The sequence below is a fragment of the Lacerta agilis genome, chromosome 1 (assembly GCF_009819535.1).
Source record: "Lacerta agilis isolate rLacAgi1 chromosome 1, rLacAgi1.pri, whole genome shotgun sequence".
Lineage (NCBI taxonomy): Eukaryota > Metazoa > Chordata > Lepidosauria > Squamata > Lacertidae > Lacerta > Lacerta agilis.
This window is the reverse complement of record NC_046312.1, coordinates 24,605,788-24,625,799: the sequence shown is the minus strand read 5'-3', so window position 1 is coordinate 24,625,799 and position 20,012 is coordinate 24,605,788.

Sequence of the window (20,012 nt, the reverse complement as noted above, 5' to 3'; positions counted from 1 at the left end):
CTCTAGCTTCAGTCATGAAGCAAGCATGCAAGTCCATGAGTTTCCTACCTGTGAGTGTTCATGCTGCAAATTATTGATCCTCCCCCTTTTCTTTTGATCCTCTTGTGTTTTATTATCCAATCTAACCATTTCATCGCATAGGTGGGCTTTTTATGGTTGATTGCATTAGTCTGCCCTGAGGTGGTCGAACCAGTAAACCAAATATCTAAGTGCAGTAGAGGCAGAGATGATATCTCCATTTGCAAAAGGATTTTCCTCCTTGGAAGCAATGAACAGAAAGATGGGCATGGAACTTGCACTAGATTCCACTAAGCCTCCAGAAATTTATTCTATAGCACGCGAAAGCTCAAATATTATGTGAAAATTAACAGTTCAGGAAACAGCAGGAAAACAGAATCAACTGCTGTGTCAATGCAGCCCAAGTTAGATCAAAGAACCACAGAATCATACAACAATAAAATTGGAAGGCACTCAAAAGGTCATTAGTCAAAACCCACTGCAAGGCAGGAATCACAGCTAACAAATCCATCATTGGTTCATCTACTTCAGCACTGCTACCAATGACTAGCTCTCCAGGATTTCAGGAAGGAGTCCTTCCCAGCTGGAAGTACCTGGAGATGCTGGTGACTGAACTTGGGAAATTATGCATGTAAAGCATGTGCCCTACAACAAAGTTTTGACCCCTTTTAAATGCCACAAGTTATTCCAACCAAATGCTTAAAAAAAATACCCCCCTTCTTTTTTTTGCTTTTTGCTAGAATTCTCCCAAAGCAGCTTACATGTCAGGGTCAAACAATCCCTTCCCTCTGGTTTTTAATCTAAAATACATGACACCAAAGGAAAAAGGGGAGCAGGAGGGAGGAGAGAATAGGACAAAAGCAGGTCCACACACTAGTTACAGAGTTCGTATAACAACCAGCTGGGATGGAAACAGTTAAGAAAAAATGGCTATTTCTAGATGACAGAGAAGGGAAAAGATGAGCCAAGGCAGTTGGTCTCTTGCAGAAGAATAGATGAAACAGCCCTACTTCCCTTCTCTCCCTCCACTCTGAAGCTAGATGATATGGCTGTTGTTAGGTGACAGTTGAAAAAGCTATAATATGCTATTAGTTCATATGAAGTTTCCCTGGCATCAACAACTGTCCCATTCATTTATGTGGAAGATGCATATCCACAGGTCCATCCGTGTGTGTGTGTGTGTGTGTGTGTGTGTGTGTGTGTGTGTAGATATGGCTTAAATTTCTGGTCTTCTGAGGCTCTGCATTAAGGCAATAACCATTTCCCATAGCCTAAGAGATTCATAGTCAAAACAGATTCATAATCCACATTGGCTGGGAGAATTCCTGCTTCTAATATTGATTCTCTTCCTTAATTTTTTATCAAACTGTTTCAGTAGTTATACCATCACTGGGAGGAATAATGTTAGTATGGAACTGGAAAAGGGCAGCATTGCAAACAAAACCCATCATTAGACAATGATTAGGAGTCACAGAAGCATGAAGAGTATTCTACAGAGCCAACTTCCAAAAGCACAGGCAATATCAAATAGGAAACACAGTGACTGCTGTCCTCTTTCCCTATGGACCATTAACTCAGCTTCAAGAAAACAGGTTTATATTATCAAGGGAGAGGCTTGTTCAAACAAGAAACTGTTTCTTTATTTCTAGGAATAGTGACAGATCCTGGCAGGAAGTAGGCACATGCTTTTTGCTTCCCATCAGTCAAACATCTACAGAATGAAATAATTTATAGGTACTGCACATATATGCCTAGCCAGATGACAAAAATCTGCATGAGGACAGAGGCTTCCCTTGATGGACATTTTGTAGGAAGGGTATATGCTGGTGCATGAACATTCAACCATGGTGTAGGAAGCAGGTGAATGCACACCCAACAATGAGGGAATACAAAATAGTAATAATTAGCACCTGTAGTGCTTTGGCATAGTCAAAATTTGTCATGCATTATTTCAGTAATTCCCACAAGAGCCTTGCAAGTTACATAAATATTATTTCAGCCCTATTGCAAGTGGAGATGGGGCTGAGGCTCAGAGAACAAAGAACTGAGAACATACGGCCAAAAATAAATTTGATCCAGGTAAGCCTGGTGTGCAGATCAATTTCCCAACCATTATATCATGTTAGTGCTCTGTAGGGCAGTTGTGGAGAACTTGTGGCCCTCCAAATGTTACTGGATGACAATTACAGATGTTGCAAAAAATCATGCTTCGTTGGCTCAGAATATGAACTTTGGAAATTTGATTGTTATGCTCCACAAGTTCTTCTCTGGATCCAAATGTCATATGCAGATTTAGGGGAACACGACCCATTTGGTCACACCGGATGTGGAGCCTCAGGGCCACCACAATTATGATTGCTTCATTCCTATCATAGTTGAAGCAATGATTCTTCAACATCAACTTTGTTGGACTGGTCATGTTGTTCAGATGCCTGATTATCGCCTTCCAAAGCAACTACTCTATTCCCAATTTAAGAATAGCAGCCATAATGCTGGTGGACAACAAAAGAGGTTTAAAGATGCTCTCAAGGCAAATCGTTAAAAATGTAATATAAACATTGACAACTGGGATAGAGCACACTAGTTTTGAGGAATTTTTAAATGACACAATACAGGGAAAATTGAAACAAAATAGAAAATTCTTTCCAGTAGCACCTTAGAGACCAACTGAGTTTGTTCTTGGTATGAGCTTTCGTGTGCATGCACACTTCTTCAGATACCTGAAGAAGTGTGCATGCACACGAAAGCTCATACCAAGCTTCAGATACCATACAGTATCTGAAGAAGTGTGCATGCACACGAAAGCTCATACCAAGAACAAACTCAGTTGGTCTCTAAGGTGCTACTGGAAAGGATTTTCTATTTTGTTTCGACTATGGCAGACCAACACGGCTACCCACCTGTAACAGGGAAAATTGAAGTGAGAGAATAAAAGGCTTTAAACTGCCTAATTTCAAGTTTCTGCAGCATCACTAATTATAACGTGTTTGGCATTTAGTATCACCCTGACCGAGGTTTGCAATATATATATTCTTTTTCCCCACTTAAATTTTCTAAAAGACTTATCAAAAAGTAATTCAAAGCAACACTTGTATTGCAGTAGGCTAGTGAATAAGGACTGGGCAAACGCTTGAAGGGTTTGGCCCCTCAGGTCTCAGACATGCCCAATAAATATGCTCCACTTTTCTGGAGTACAGGACTTAAAGTTCTTTGGGAGAAAGAAACTTAATAGAACTCTGTCCTCTTTACCATTCATAAAGGAAGGCAATAAGCCTTCTGTAATTATACTCCAGGGAGCTGTAAAGAACTTCTTTGAGGCACAGAAGGTCTCTCATTACGTAGAAGGGCCAAAGCACTTCCGATCTTGTTTAAAGATTCAGTCGGTTTCCTCACCTCTTCATATTGAAAGGCAGACAGAGGGTTCACTCCTCCAAAGGAAAGTATACTCCCTCTATACATATTATAGAGTTCTCTTATCCATGCATACTTCAGAAAAAACAGTCAATTTTAATTAGGGTAGAGCCTCCAAAAGCTTCTCTGCACAAGAGTCTCCTCCAGCACCATAATTCAAAAGCATCAATTCTTCGGCAATCAGCCTTCTTGATGGTCCAGCTCTCACTTCCGTACATTACTACTGGGAAAACCATAGCTTTAACTATACGGACCTTTGTCGGCAAGGTGATGTTTTTGCTTTTTAAGATGCTGTCTAGGTTTGTCATTGCTTTCCTCCCAAGAAGCAGGCGTCTTCTAATTTCGTGACTGCTGTCACCATCTGCAGTGATCATGGAACCCAAGAAAGTGAAATCGCTCACTGCCTCCATTTCTCCCCCTTCTATTTGCCAGGAGGTGATGGGACCAGTGGCCATGATCTTAGTTTTTTGATGTTGAGCTTCAGACCATATTTTGCGCTTTCCTCTTTCACCTTGAATTTCACTTTATTTTTTTGTATGCTGCTTTGAGCACATAGTTTGGGGAAAGTGGTCTTTAATAATAATTCTGCACTGTTGAAAGAGAGATGGCAAAAGTCCTGTCCACCAATCTCAGATTCTCCAAGTGTTCCTATTTTCCAGGGACACCCCTGATTTACAGAAGCTGTCCCGGTTTCTGATTTGATCCTGGAATGTCCCATTTTTCCCTATTTTCACTGGAGAAATGTTGGAGGGTATGAAGTTATTCAACTCCCAAGCCATCGGAAGGCAATCCTGTATAGGGAAGTTTTAAAAAATGTTTAATGTTTTATTATGTTTTTATATGTTTTATATAATGTTTTATATATGTTTTTATATATTTTGGAAGCTGCCCCAAGTGGCTGGGGCAACCCAGTAATATGTGTGGGGTATAAATAGTAAAATTATCATTATAGAATGGGATGTCCCTATTTTCAGTGGAGAAATTTTGGAGGGTATGCAATCTCCTTCCCCGATGCTGTAGAAACACTACTTCATATATTGGAAGAATACAGCTTACCGATAAAATTAACTTGTTCTCTAATAAGGAAGGATGAGTTGCCAACATATATCAGCGACAGAATAATGGGCTGAGACTGCATGCCCTTCTTAATATAGCAGACTCAACACTCTCTTTGGTTGTAGCTTCTTGAATACCTAAATATAACAATCCCCAGTGTATGCTGCTGTTGAAGACTCTGTACCAGAGAAGAGACCAGTTTCACTGTGTGTATTATTCTAGAAAAAGGACATTGCCCTGGTTCACATGAAATGATAAGCCAAGCTATGGCTCACCAAAGCCATGGGAAACATTTGGTCTTCCATATGTTGCTGAACTCTAACTGCTATCATCCCCGGCCTTTGGCCACACCTTCTGCAGCTGAAAGGAGTTGTAATTTAGCAACATCTTGACAAGTCACACGTTTCCCACACCTGCAAATGTGTTTGCTCCTGGAAAGATCATGCTGCATTTAAATTGTGTCATCCGCGCCCAGCTTGTGGTTGAAGCTGTCTCCCAATTTAACCATGAGCTGTAGCATTGACTGGTTGGCACAAGCCAGACTTTGACATTCCACTCACTTTTAATTTATAGGCGACTTTGACTCAGCGCTGCTAGGGAATTCTAAGAAACAACAAAAATCTGTGCAGGTTTGAATGACTGAGTCCATCAACTTTTTTCAAAATGGCCTCTAAATGTAACCAAATATACAAAAACCTGCTATCTCATCTTGGGAACTGTTTTGCAAAATTTAAAATCACTTTGGTTTTCACAGGTTTGGTCCACCATCTTGATTCAAAAATGGCATCCAAATGAATCTAAATAGAGACAAAAACCTGCTCCTTGATCTCAGGAACCATTCTGCAGTGTTTGCTTACAATACATTAAGAGATGTACAAGTGCAACAGTGAACAGCCAAACAAAAACTTTCCAAAATATATAGTAAATAAATAAACTTAACCCTTTCTGGTCTCCCTTTTCCCCTTCAGACATTTCCAGATGCTAAGAGCAATTCAGCATGCCATCTTATCTATAGATGTTCCTTCCTTCCTTCCTTCCTTCCTTCCTTCCTTCCTTCCTTCCTTCCCTTACGGTATTTTTGACCAGGCAATTATTTCAACCCGCAAACTCTTTCTGTTATGCATCCAGACACATCTCCCTCCCCCCTTTTAAAGTTTTCCTCTTCTTTGGAGAGTATTCTTTAAACATGCCCTTGCCCTGTTCACAGGAAACTTACACACAGCCATTACTTGCCAGGGGGCTGCTGTTGCCTACCTGCAGCCAGGTAGTTTTCTGCTAAGTTTTCCATTTCAGCAAAATACAAATAGAGAGAAGAGGGCGGGGGAGGGGGGTGTGACACCTTCTGGACCAGAATTCCTTAGAGCTGAGAGCTGCAGACACACAAGTTCCTCTTGCCAATGTTTATGTGCCTCAGAATGGCCCGAAACTGCCAAGACCTGGGGGCCTGGGGATTCTGCTTACCACACAGAAATCTGAGACCAGCAGCCATTTCACAAACAATGAGTCCCTAACCAGGAACATATGCTCAGCAGGCCACTATTTGAGGGATTATGCACAGCCAAGGTGAGAGACGATGACAGTGGGTGTTTTGTTTCCATAGAAGATTAGACCGATTTTGCCTCTTCAAGGTGTCTGTGTGTTTTCTTCCCCTTACTCTTGCCATTCAGCTAGGATAAACTTTCCATTTACTGGCTGTTATCTGTCTGCAGATGCACAGTTATGAAAAGGCCCAGTATAAACTGAGGCACAGATTATTATTTTTTTCCACTAAAAAACAAACAAAAAACATCTGTTTGCCAGTCTGTTTGCCCTGTTCCTGCAGGAAGTGTGCAAAAAAAAAATTCCTTAAAATAACATAATAGCCACCAATAGGATAGCCACCTTCCTCACTGCCACAATATGTGCATTACAGACATAAAACAACAGTTCACAATCATTCTGGACCCCAGTATAGGACCCTTTCCCCCTTCTCAACTGTGCCATCCTGTGACTTGGTTGAAAAATAAGTTCAAAATGGTTCAACTCTCCCATTTCTCTTGGGAGACTCTTCTAAAATCTAATAGACTTTGCCATTAGGACATTCTCCTGTTATAATTCAGCACACATTTTTCTTTCGCTTGCCTCCCTGGGCTGGGATAATGTAGTAATTTGATTGGTCTCTCGCCTGTGGGCATATTGTGTCATCTGTTTTTAAATAGAACTCTCGCTGACTCCCCCCCCCCCTTTTCCAAAAACCCTGTGGGATTGATGGCATAATATGCCCTATTTTTATTAGCAGATTATAATGGGATGGATGGAAAGTTGATGACCTCATCTGCCACTACTTGGCAGCCATTTGGGTTTGACTGAGTTCACTTACATTTGCTAATATTTTAAGGGAGGGGGGAATGCTGATGAGTTGTGTAATTAACTTGTGTAGTTTATTAGGAGTGAAATTAGTAACTGGGTTTTTCTTCTTCCTTTTTTTCACTTGCACAATGTCGGTGTTTCCTGCCATATGAAAGAGTAAAATATTGGCATAATCAAGGCACAATTAAGTACTTTGAAAGTCATGTTGATTCCAATGGGAGCAACATAAGCATGTGGATAATTCGTCAACTGAAATCAATGGGACATACGTTTAAAATGCTTGAAGTTCACTGGATCATGCCAATAGTGTACTTTTTCTCAATGGAGAACTAGACATGACTTCAGTGAACTGTAACTTAAGTTTCAGGAGTTAGTTACACTTTGTTTCCATTGAAACCAATAGGTCTCAAGTCAAGGCATTGTTGATTTTCCCCATCGATTTCAATTGCAGTTCAGCTAACGTACTCAGGTTCCAAGCTTTTGTCTTTACAAGGCAGGTCATTTTGAACTGGGATTGTGGTTTCAATTAGAAAAGCAGTAGTTGTAGGTGAAATGAGGTTCAGAAGTCACATAAGCCGTCTCCACAGCCACTTCCCTCCTTTCTGGGGTCTGAGAAGACCATAGATCATAGAACTGTAGAGTTGGCAGGGATCACAAGGGTTATCTAGTCCAATCCCCTGCAATACAGGAATCTTTTGCCCAACATGGGGCTCAAATCCATGACCCTGAGATGACGTGTATCCTGCTCTACCAACTGAGCTTTCAGATGATGATGATGATGATTCCATTGCTAACCTGCCATTCACTCTAAGCTCCAAAGGGAGATATTTGCACCGGGCAGTTATCATAAATCTCTCGGTCAGGGAGGGTTTTTTTTTTTAAAAAAAAGTTTGGATCTCACTATTGCATCCTTCAAGGTACAACCACCACTCCATATACCCTCCAAGCCAATTTCCCTTGCTTCCGAAGGTTTGTCCATGTCATCAGGCCACAATGACTGAAGCTAAGTCCACAAAACTGGACCAACTTATATCACTAAGTGGTATCGAGTTAAAAGTAAATGCAGGTAACTTTATCCTCAAAGTACTTGGGAAATTTGTCACAAATTTGCATTTCCTGCAAATACCACCATCAAATCAACACCAGGAAACTATCTGACCATGCCAACTACAGATCATCTAACTTCAACTAAGAAAACATTGTATCAAATTGTGTCTTGCCACTCATGGAAGGCTCTTTGGAAGCAATTTTCCAAATATACCTCCCCCTTCCCTTGCAACTTCTCTCGTTTCTCTTCCCACACTGTTTGAAAGTCTTCCCAGAAGGGTATAAATCAAGACTGGCACCCACAATAAAAAAATGAATGAATAAATAAATCTGCTGGAAGCTTCAGCTGGATCAGAGTCAGGGGCAGATGTTGGGGGTGCAGTGGGGGTGGCACGCCCAGGGTGTCACCACTGAAGGGGGTGACAAAATGCTGGGCAGCACTCGTCGCGGGGCCTACAGCACACCCGAGCCACATGTCTCTCCTGGGAGTGACGCAGCGGCTTGGGCACCCGCAGGCTCCGCCCTGCCCAAAATGGTCCGCCCGCCACCTCCCCCTCTGCTGTAGGGCGGCTGAGTGGGAGGAGGCAGGCAGACTCCTCGGAGGCCCCATGCGCACCATCCCAGGTGCCTGATCGGCTTGCTCCACCGCTGATCAGAGATCCTTCCATGAGGAAGGGGCAGAGCTGGATACCAGCCAACATTTTTGATAGCCATTATATACTCTCTCTCTCTCTCTCTCTCTCTCTCTCTCTCTCTCTGTGTGTGTGTGTGTGTGTGTGGCTGATGAAGAAAATTGTGGTTTCAGTGGAAGGTTTCAGTTTTAATATGTTTGTACTTTAGAGATGAAATTCAATGAAAACCTTAGGCTTAAGTGATAGAAGAAGTTTGGGGAAGAAATCAGAGGCAGATAGTAAATAGGGGCCTATTTTTAGTGCCTCGGATCAAAACTCCAGATGCAAGTTCCCTCAAAGATTGAAGAATTACAAAGGCAGAATTGGCTGTTCAAGGTCATTGCTAATAATAATAATAATAATAATAATGAGTAATTGAACCATCTGCTTTCCTTGCCCATAATCTTTCAGGACAAATTGTTTACCATCTTACAGACATTTTATCTTCCTTTCAAAGGAAATGAGTCACGTTCTTCTAGAATTTCTTGTAGCGTTGAGGAATTTTCATGGATCTGGGTGAATTGAAAGTGGGAAGGGTGGGGAAAGACATGAATATTCATTTCAGTAGGAATGTGAATGTGGACTCAGCTGTGTTGCAGGCCATCATATGCTTATTTTCAAGGAACGCCTTTTGCTTCCGTGAATACGGTTTAGACCTTTATAAAGATCACATTTTATGACCCCCTTTGCACATGCGGTGCAATCTCATTTATGTGAATAGCATTCAGGTGGTCATTCAGAGCACCTGAAGAATTAGATATTCGGGGATACAATAAAATGTGGTTTATGTGGGTCACAATGATATGGAACTCTCTTGGGGAGATGCAATGAATTTCAGCATTTTTGTCATAGGAAACAGCAAAAACAAGGTAGTGCCCTGCAGATTTTGCTGGACTCCAACCATAGCCAAGGTTGGGGAAACGTAGCTCTGCGTGGTTTTGACACCCCCCACCTTGGCTAAAGCCATATTTCCCAACACTTCCATGGACATCTTTAGATTTTAAGTTACCAGATTTTTTTCAATGAATCCAGGGACACTTTTCAACTTCCTACTAAATAGATGGATTTTGTCAGGGAACTGACTTTCCCGGGGAATGGGGACGTCCGGTAACCTTATTTTAAGTGGCTGACGATCACATCCAAAATTCCCACAAATTTTTATTTATTGCCATTTAGGGTCATACTTTTTATATCTCTCTGTGAATAAGGAAGTGCACCATCAGAGGGAATCCCTGCTACAAAATAGACACTAGCTTACAGCATTCAGTAAATGCAGCTAAGGGCAGCATTGTAGTTACAAGCAATCACAATGCATTTAAAAACAACAACAAGGGGAGGTGGAAAGCCACCATTTCTAGCTTCTTCTTCTTATTATTATTTATTAAATTTGTATACCACCCTTCTGCTGAAGATCTCAGGGCAGTTCGCAGCATAAAAATACAAAACAAAAACACACAATAAGAACAAGGAAAAAACAAACCCATAACTGCCTATATCCCACAAACACATTTAAAAGAACATAGAATGTTAGTTAGCCCATTGCCCCAGTGAAGCTTCTCAGACTGATAGTTCATTTAAGAACTGCAAACGCCATCCTCTCTTTCTTTTTTTTGGTGGGGTGCTTTTAGGCAGGCGAGATGCTTACATAATTTCCCCTTCCTTCCAAATAGCTTCAGGCTCCTGCCTGGTTGGCAGTCTTGTCTGCTCTGCAGGTGATGAGGACAGATATGAGACTAAACCAGAAACCCAGACAACTGGTGTGAAGACTTCTGATCTTCAGGCAGGGATGTCTGTATCAGTGGTGGAGCTTCTTGCTCCGGCACCGTGGGCGGAGAGCTGGTGGGGGTCGGGGCTGGTGCACGTCCCGGGGGTGGGGCGCATTGCCCAAAGGGGCATGGCATGCATCCTGGGGGCAGGGCACACCACCCGCAGGGGTGTGGTACACATTCTGGGGGTGGGGCATGCCACCTGTGGGAGCGGGGTGGCCAGCGCGGGCGGGGGGCAGCCACGATGAAACCCAACTGGGATTGTGCTGCTGGGGGTGGTGCGCTCACACCGCCCCATCTTCCTCCGCCCCTGGTCTGTATCTGACATCTCTTTGAGGTCACTCATGTTACAGAAATCTACTGGGGAGGGGGTCCTGTTGCCTCTGCTCCTCCCCCTCCCCAAAGGCTCTGTGAAATTCACACACCCCATCTTTTTGCCCTCACCAAATTGTTCACCTGATTCATATTTACTCCAAGCAGTTCCAAAAGTTTAGATTGTCAGTTGTGTCAACGATTGCTGAGGAGCACAAATAGATAAGCACAATTATGCTCTGTCTTTCTACATGCTGCATATTGACCAGAGCCATCCGCAGAATTGCCCTGATTCCATCACGGGTTTCAGTCCAAAAATCTGTCTCATTCTCATCTGAGAATCTTCCGCCATAGCCTACTTGAGACTTGCCCATATAAGGGAAATCTAAAGCCGACCTATAATTATTCAGATCAGCTGGGTCCAAAGCAAGCTTTTAAAAGAGTAACCAGTCAGATAACATCTTCCTCTCACCCAGAAGGAAACAGTTCTTATTCACTCTGGCTGCCAAGAATATATTTGACACATACCGGGCAGATAAGCATTGATGAATTCTTAGGTGTAACTCAATTAAGCCCCATTACATTTGAGATCTTCACTTCTCTGTTTGGAAGAAAAAGCACCTATCTCTGCTATTTAACTGCTAACTATTGGCGACATCCTCAGTTGGTTGGCAAAGGAGAACAGGCTGCTGTACCTGGGTGCTTTCTTCTATTCCTCTTGAGCCTCCTACCGCTACATCGCTTCCAAGACTCACCCACTGTCTTTGCTGGGTAGGCCTCTCACTTGCCTGCTGAGCTGTGGGGCCTTCCTCTGTATTGTGCTGCGTTGACTGAAAGGTTCTTTCAGGTAAAGCTTGCAGGAGTTCTAACAGCAGAGGCACTCTTAATAAACCCGAATCAAAGGGTCACTTCAAAGGCATTGTAGCATCCGTTTCACAGGGGAATAAAGCAGCTGAAAAGTAACTCGCAGAGAAAAATGGGAAAGCAAAAGTGGGTGGAAAAAGGCTTAGTGAGACAGGGAAAGCTGTACTCTTATCTTCTCCACAGTAGCCTCTTCAGTGAATACATCTGAACAAGGAAATGTACAGAAAATAATTCTGTCAGTCAGTCTACAAGGGAACCTGCTGTCTCACGGCAAACCTGAACTAGCATACTACACACAGCCAGGCCCCCCCCCCAATTTTTTGGTACCCCAGGGGCTTAACAACTTGTCATTTTAAATTTCAGGCCAGGTGCAAACTCTGAACAGACAGATATGGTGATGCTGCCACATGTTTTTATTGAACAAAGGCTATGAGCTCCATGCGCATCACAACTGAATTGAGACTTTTGAGAGAGCCAGTTATGGTCACATAAGCTGAACTTGGATTCAAGTCATTCATGTGCTGTGGGAATGCTGCATTTTCTAAGGTGGTGGTTCCCAAACCTTTTCCCCCACACAGACCACTTGAATATTGCTGAGGACCTTGGCTGAGCACTTCATGACTTTCCTCCCTGTTGCGGCAGTTTTAGTGTACTGTGATAGATGCTGCATGCTTTTTAATTGCCTGTTGATTGCTTGTTTTATTGTATTTTCTTGTATTACCACATGGATTTCGTCAGATTCAAATTGTAATTCAATACAGCACCATGAAAAAAGAAATAAAACTAGGGCCACACCATACATTTAAAGTGCAATGATACCAGCTCAAACAGTCATGGCTCCGCCCAAAGAATTCTGGGAGCTGTAGTTTCTTAGGGTTGCTTAGAGTTGTTAGGAACCCATGTTCCCCTCACAGAGCTGCAATTCTCAGAGTTGTTTAATATGGGGCAGAAAACAGAATAGAGTAATTTAGAAATCATGGTCGAAACAAAATAGGAAATTCTTTCCAGTAGCACCTTAGAGACCAACTGAGTTTGTTCTTGGTATGAGCTTTCGTGTGCATGCACACTTCTGAATTACCCACCTGTAATTAGAAATCATGTACACTCTACTTAATGCATTTATCCTGCCATAGACTTTAAAAAAAGTATCATTGTGCAATATATATTTTGAGTCCTCCTACCAAAGATGTGGCTTGGTGGTATGGGTTTGTAGTTTTTCTACTTAGAGGACAGGACAGTTGTTCATTCTCTTAACTGGGTTATGAGTTTCCATAGGGTTCCATATTACCCATTAATCTACATGAAAATTTGGGAAGAATTTATTCAGAGATTTGAAGTGTGAAGCCAGTAGTATGAAGATGACAACCAAATACTATCACTTCTTTCCATCAGATACCATATTCCAGGAAGCAGTGGAGGTTGTCAGTTGGTTCTGGAGTTGTGGCTGGACTGTATTCTGACTAACTAAATTAATTCATTCAAGACAGGTGGTTTTTGTCAGTGGGAAAGCTGATCTGGGATTGGTTATACAGCCTGCCTTGGATGGCTTAGCCAGGTTCACAGTTTGGGAACTGCCTAGAATTTGAGACTAGTCCAGGATCCAGCTTCATGCCTAGATGATTGGGAGGTAGTTTTTGCCAGAGGCACATTTGCACAGCTTTGGCAGCCTTTCCTGGAGAAGGCGGATTGGCCATTGTCACACATTCCCTGGTCACATGCCATGGATATTATCCCAATGCGCTGTTCATGGAGATGCCTTTGAAAAGTATAAGACAACCTATAAAATGTTGTGGCCAGCTTTTGGGGGGGGCATGTCACCCTGAATATGTTTGATCTACATTTAATGATCAGATAAATTAACAAATAAACTAAGCCAGAATGCATTGCTTCAAGCCTGTCAGACTGTAGGACAGCAGTGATTACACTTGCCCAGCTTTTGCCAACCGGGTTCCCTCCAGGTGCTATGAACTACTACTCCCATCAGAACCAGTCAACATGGCTGGGCCTGATGGGAAAGCCCCTTCCGCCCTTAGAGAGGAGGGGGGGTTGCAGTGAATCACGAGCCCTACACGTGCTCGGGGGATGCCAGCATCCCCCGACACTATTGGGCGAGCTCTGGGTGCGGTGCCCAGCTGGCTGGCCAACCGGCGCAGCCGGCTAGGGCGTGCCCACTGCACTTAAGTGGGCACACAGCCAGAGCTCGCCCTCTTTCTCCTTAATTTATGGTGTCTTGTGTCTTTATTTCACGGGAGGGATCGGGATATCGACATGCAATTGTGCTCCAACATATTTGGAGGCAACCAGGTTGGTGAATAAGTAAGTCATCAATCCTATGCACAATTTCAAGATGTAAATCACATTAAATTCAGAGGAACATGTAAAATTATATAGAATCAGAGTGCACACTGCTTTCAATTCAAAACCTCCATTTTAATGGATTAATGAATGGTCAGGACATGTTGTTGTGCGTACAGTATGTGCTGAATTGTGTAAAAGACAAACGACTGAAACACAGGCTCGTGAGCCCTGGGTCAACAACTTACATTCTCCATCATGTTAGCCACTCAATACATGGGCACCCCCTGAACAAACATGGGGAAATGTGCATTTTAAAACCTGAGTGAAAAGAAAGGGTACAAAGATAGCTGGACAGATTTTAAATTTCCAGGGACTACTAAGAAAGTACCCTGCAGAACTCAGACATAACTCGTGGAGTCTGGAAACAAGTGGAAATGGATTGTTGCAGGGCCTGTCCAAGCCAATTTGCTGCCTGGGCATCCAACCTCTGCTTAAAAACCTCAAATGTTTTTGTATTGTTTGCCAAGATTAATGATTATCTTCTTGTGCAGTATTGAAGGGTTGGGCTGGGGAATTTGTCATTCTCTAGATGTTGTTGGGCTACAATTCCTGTCACCCCTGACCATTGGACCTGCTGGCTGGGTCTGATGGGGGTTGGGAGCCTAAGGACATCCAGAGGCCCAAGGGTTGACCAACCCTCTGTAGAGGCAGCCAGTAATTTATTCACAGTGCCTTCTGCATCTCTTCCAAATTCCATTAACTGCTTTGCAATGGCTTAACGTATCTTTAGAACATGCAGAAACAGCACCAGGCTTTGTGTGAACCAATCAAGAGATAAAAATCCCATTCTGAGTATTTTTTGACATGCCATACTAACTGTGAGAAAGAGGGACATGAAAGGAAGTAAGGAAGATCTTTGATTCTCCTTGACATAATGAAAGATTTACAATGTTTACTCTGTTATAAATCTATGGGAAAGGCCAAAGAGAAGCCAAAACTCTAGGTTTTTCCCATCTCAGGCTTCAAAACATGATCAACACCGGTTCACAGTTGTCACAGATGAACTTGTCAAGCCTGTGCTTTGAAATCTGAAGGTCTTGGACTGGTGTCCCCTGAGAGGAAGGTCTTGATTTTCCAAACAGAGACAATACACAATATTTGCTGATATTTGCATTATTTGTAGCAAGGCTAAGTCCTATAGTTTCTGTGACAAGCAATCTTGCTGTCTACCAACTATGAATGATGATACATTTCACCACCAAAACTTTTAAAATGTCCCAGTTAATCTTCGCAGGGATATCTTAGCACAGCGTTCTTCAACCTTGGACCTTCCAGATGTTTTAGACTACATCTCCCATCAGCTCGAGGCAGTGTGCCTGGCAGTTTTCTTTATAGAGGAAAGGCTGTAGCATGCACTGCATCCAGAATGTTCCAGATTCAATCCCCAGCTTCTCCAAGTAGAGCTGGTAATACTTCAGACCTAGAACCCTGGACAGCCACTGCTAGTCACTGTGGACACTAACCTAGATGGACCAATATTCTGATTTGGTATCAGGTACCTTCCTAGGCCCCAGTGCCTTCTATCTATCAAATAAATAAATACTGAAGTCTATAAGCTGGTGCAAAATTGTCCTGGAAGATGATTGGTGTGGTTATTTAGATCATTCTCATCGAATTAACCACAGCTATTTCAAGGGTTTGTTTCATGTATTTAGATTATTGTTTGTCCCTGCTCTCCCCTTCTGGATGGGAAGAGCAGGATGAATCACCTCTCTGGGGTCTTCCACTTGGAGGATGTGGAGGAGAGCAGTTTTCAAACTATTCAGTTCTCTCCAGTAAGGAACAGGCAGGCATTTAATTCAGAGAAAGAGAGCTTGTCACCATCTTGTTGTTGCCGCACCACAACTTCCACCATCCCTGGACACTAGTAATGATGGCTGGGGCAGATGGAATCTGGAGGGCCACAGATTCCCCATCCCTATTTTAATTAGGGTTGAGCTGAAAATTTATCCTACATTTTATTTCTTTTACCCTTCTCCATCAAGCAATGATTTCATTAATAATTCAAAAAGATGTCTTCTCCTTATACCTCTGTTGCTACTGTTTTCGTGGGTCTTTGGACCGTAATAAAGAATGTGTGTAGTAGTTCAAAAGATATCATGGAAAAGAGAAGAATCTGGGAGAAATTGTTATAGGTGTTATTGTGCTTAGCTTACTTCCAAGGGGCATTTGTGAGTATCCTTTTGTTCATTCCATAAACAATCTCTCTGTTGACCTGCACTCAGCAGCCTTTTACCCTTGGCTGGTACGTTCCCCTTCCATTATAGTAATCCTTGTACACGTCTATGGGAAAATTGTCTCTCTGATCACTGGGCATGCAGCTTCTTCTTCTTTTCCTATCTCCATTGCACAACACCATTCGAAATTGCATGCTGTGGGTGGGGAGAACGGGGTTACGGCAAAACTCAGCAATTGTGAACCTTCTGTGTATGACTTGCTTCCCCCAATGTCCTGTCTAACTTTAGCCCTCCTTATGAGCTTTTCTAATTGGGTTCTGATGTCTGCATGCACAGTTAAACGTTCTCATGCACTCATTAATTCCAGGACTTCTGTTAATTTTGATAATCCTTCTGTGCAATTTCTCGTGTTTGATTATTTCCATCCATGAAAGGCATGGGACTGGCGAGGGGAGTTTGTAGGATTCAGTACTTCCAAGCTGATGGGCTGAGGTCCCAGAATCAGAAATGTCAACCCATTAGAATGACTTGTGAGAAAAGAGATGAAAATAGAAATAATTCAAGATGAAGAAGGTCATACGAAGTCAAAATAAATAGAGTGTATGGCAGCTCATGCAGCCCAGCAAGGGCTATCATTGCAACTTAAATCAGTGTCTGGAATTTAGAAAATTGCCTTTCAGTTTTGCTCTTTTTCATAATTTTTAAAAGTCTAGGAGGGATTAGAAACAATGATAAAAAATGCCACATTAAAGCTTCATTCCTAGTTATCCAGCTTATTACCACCAAACCAAAAAGTCTGCAGTGATCAAGAAAAAAACGAAGTGATTATCTTTCTATGAGATTTTATAGTTATGGATTAGAGATCCATAGCAGCTGCCCTGTTGGCTTTAATTGGTTTGGATCAGGATTTTGAGTGCAACCTTTTCAGGTAAAATTATTTATAAAGAAGAAGAATTCACACCAGTTAAATTTTAGTTGTGACAACCGTTCCTCATTCCCCCCCTTTACTTTTGTTCATTTATTTTTTCCCATTTATTTTCACCAGTGTATTGGTTGTAGGTTTCGCTTTTCATTTTGGTTCACTCTTGCATTCTTGAGTCTCCCCAATCCTTTCAAACTATGCAATGCATATTAACTTCAGCAAATGATACACTTCCCACTGTTGGTGCTTAACCAAGAATGTATCCAGGCTACTGAGATATATGTCCATATTCCTGTTTCCTTCCCCCCACACCCACATTGGTCAGATTTCCTACCTATAGCCACTGAGGACAGAGACACAGCATTTCATAGCCACAACAGTGCAGTGGCAGTTAAAACAGAAGAAAGACCCACACAATTCCCAGATGCTCTCTCTGAGCACAATGCCTAATGGGAAAAAAAAGAGGTCAGTAGGGTGAGGTTATGGAAAACTGATCTGAAATTCTCAACATGCTGTACGTTGAAAGAAAATTATATGAAAATGATGTACCATTGGTATCTAACTCCTAGTAAGTTAGCAAATATGTGCAAGACAGGTACAAATATCTGTTGGAAATGTAAAGAAAAAGGTACCTTTTAGCATATGTGGTGGACGTGTAAGGTAATAAAAGCATTCTGGGAAATGATATATAATGAATTGAAAAAAATGTTTAAAATAACTTTTATTTTTAAAAAAAACCCTCAGGGGCTTTTCTATTAGGAATTGTAGGTGCTGAAATTCCAAGGGAGCAGAAAAGCCATTTTATGTATGCAACAACAGCTGCATGGATGTTGTTAGCCCAGATATGGAAAGAAGATAAAGTCCCTACCAGAGAAGAATGGTAAATTAAATTGTTGGATTATGCCAACATGGCAAAACTAACTGGAAAGCTCAGGAACCAGGAAGACCAAAACTTTAATAAGGAATGGGAAAAATTCAACATTTGACTTGAAGACCACTGTAAGCAGCTTAAAACATTAGCAAGACTGCAATAACACTTGTAATGTAATGAGAACTATGGATTTAATGGAGTTATAAAAAACTTGGATTATTGAAAAAAGATGCAGTAGAAAAGGTTTAACAACAGAACCTATGGAGGGGAAGGTGGGAAGTCCAGAGATTCAGAGGAATCTTATAACTGTGAATGTGTTGTCGTATTATTATAATTTTAAATTTGTAAAACCAAATAAAAATTATTTTGAAAAAAGAGGTCAGTTTGCCACGACACATACAGTAGTATGTATACCAGAGTAAGGTAACTGCATAGATTCCTCATTTCCCACTTTCTGTGGGCAAGCTTTGACTGGTGGGCAAGACAGCTCCATTGTCAATCATTCAATGTCATAATGACAACAAGTAATCTGATCTCTGCCAAATTTCAAAGGAAATCTCTGTAACTGCTCATCTGACCATGCCCACAACAGGCATGCAGTTTCTGGAAGGCTTCCCACATCTGGGCTAGCTGAGTGTTACCTGCCACTTACCTCCCTGAAATCTCTGCTCCCAAGCATTTTTCTCTCAGCAAGTTTCAGCTGGAGGAAAGCCCGTGAGGGAACCGGGGGGGGGGGCAGGGAAGTAAACTGTAGGGGCAAGTAGGATTGCCTACTTATGTGCTCCTTTTACTGTTGAAGTCAGACCACCACTTTTTTCTCCACATGAGAAGAGGACTATCTATGGGATACATAGGTTAGTTCTTTCTGATGCCATGGGATGTCCAGAGTGGTTCTAAGCTTCTGAGGTATGTTTGGCAGGAGGGTGTAGGACAACTGATTTGCAGCTATGTAACACCTTGTATTGTGATTTAACAGCAACTAGGGTCTCATTCCACCTGATACTGGAACAAATAAGTTGGCCAGACATGAAGGAGGAAAGAAAACACAAGGCTTCTTTGTCTATTTTTTTTCCTTGAAGAAAATAACATTTGAAGTTCTCACTGGTAACATCTGATCGTTTTCCCAGTCTTCATCAAACCCGTTATAGTCCAACAGAGATGTTGTAATAAAGGGACCCAGGGGCAATTAGCCTGAAGAATTTGGCAGGAGGAACTGAAAAAAGCTCAGGTCTAGAGCTAAGGCCATGGTGAATATGAAATATTGATCATGAATAAGATTTCACTGTGTGAACCTCAGTAACCATTACCAGTCCTTTTTTTTACGGGGGGTTTCATGTAATGTTAGCTTTTCGCCATTACAAAAGGGAACAAAGGCAGAACAGAAGGGGGGTGGGAAACAGACAGCATACAATAGTTTGCTACAGCGTGTCCTCCATAAAAAAGGGCACGTGTTGCAGTGCAACCTGGCCACCTGACCCAGTGTTGTGGGGGGTAATCTGGAATCAGGCACAACCCTTGATAGGTCGGTCCTGTGTTGCTGGGGTGCAATCTGACCAATGGGGTGTCACGAATGAGCAGCAATGCGGGACCTATTTAACCCCATGTGAGGTTACTGAGCTTCCTCTTTGGGGTTTTCGCATCGGAACACCCACCCACCTCTCCCTATATTTAGGGCTTGCGCTTGACCTTGCTATGCCGTTGTGTGTTATCTGTCATTGGGATAGGGGCACGGCAGGAATTTTCCCCACTTGGCTGATTGGCTGGTGCCATTTGGGTTTTGCCTGCTGCGTAGCAAATAGTTGCAACTTGTAAGTTGCAGATAGGCTCTGGTTCAGGTGATAGGCATGGCACGTGATGTGGCCACACCTATGCAAATGAAGGATATTCCGGTAGAGGAATCCAGGGACTCATTGGTTTAGCGTTCCTCGAAAGGGGTCCGGCCTGCGCCCGAGTCCAGGGGACATCAGATCGGCTGATTGGTGTTCCTTCCAGCAGCTGTCCCTGGTGATCATCCTTGGCTGTCCTACGAACGTGGCTCTGGGGCAGCGCTGCCTGCAAGGGTGCAGGGAGATAGTCGAACCAGAACCTATGCAACCACTCACTTGTAATCAATAAAGTTGTGCCCTAAATTTCTGCCAAAAACCAAACCAAATATCTGACTCTTGTGTGAATTTATTTGGGGAAAGGTAA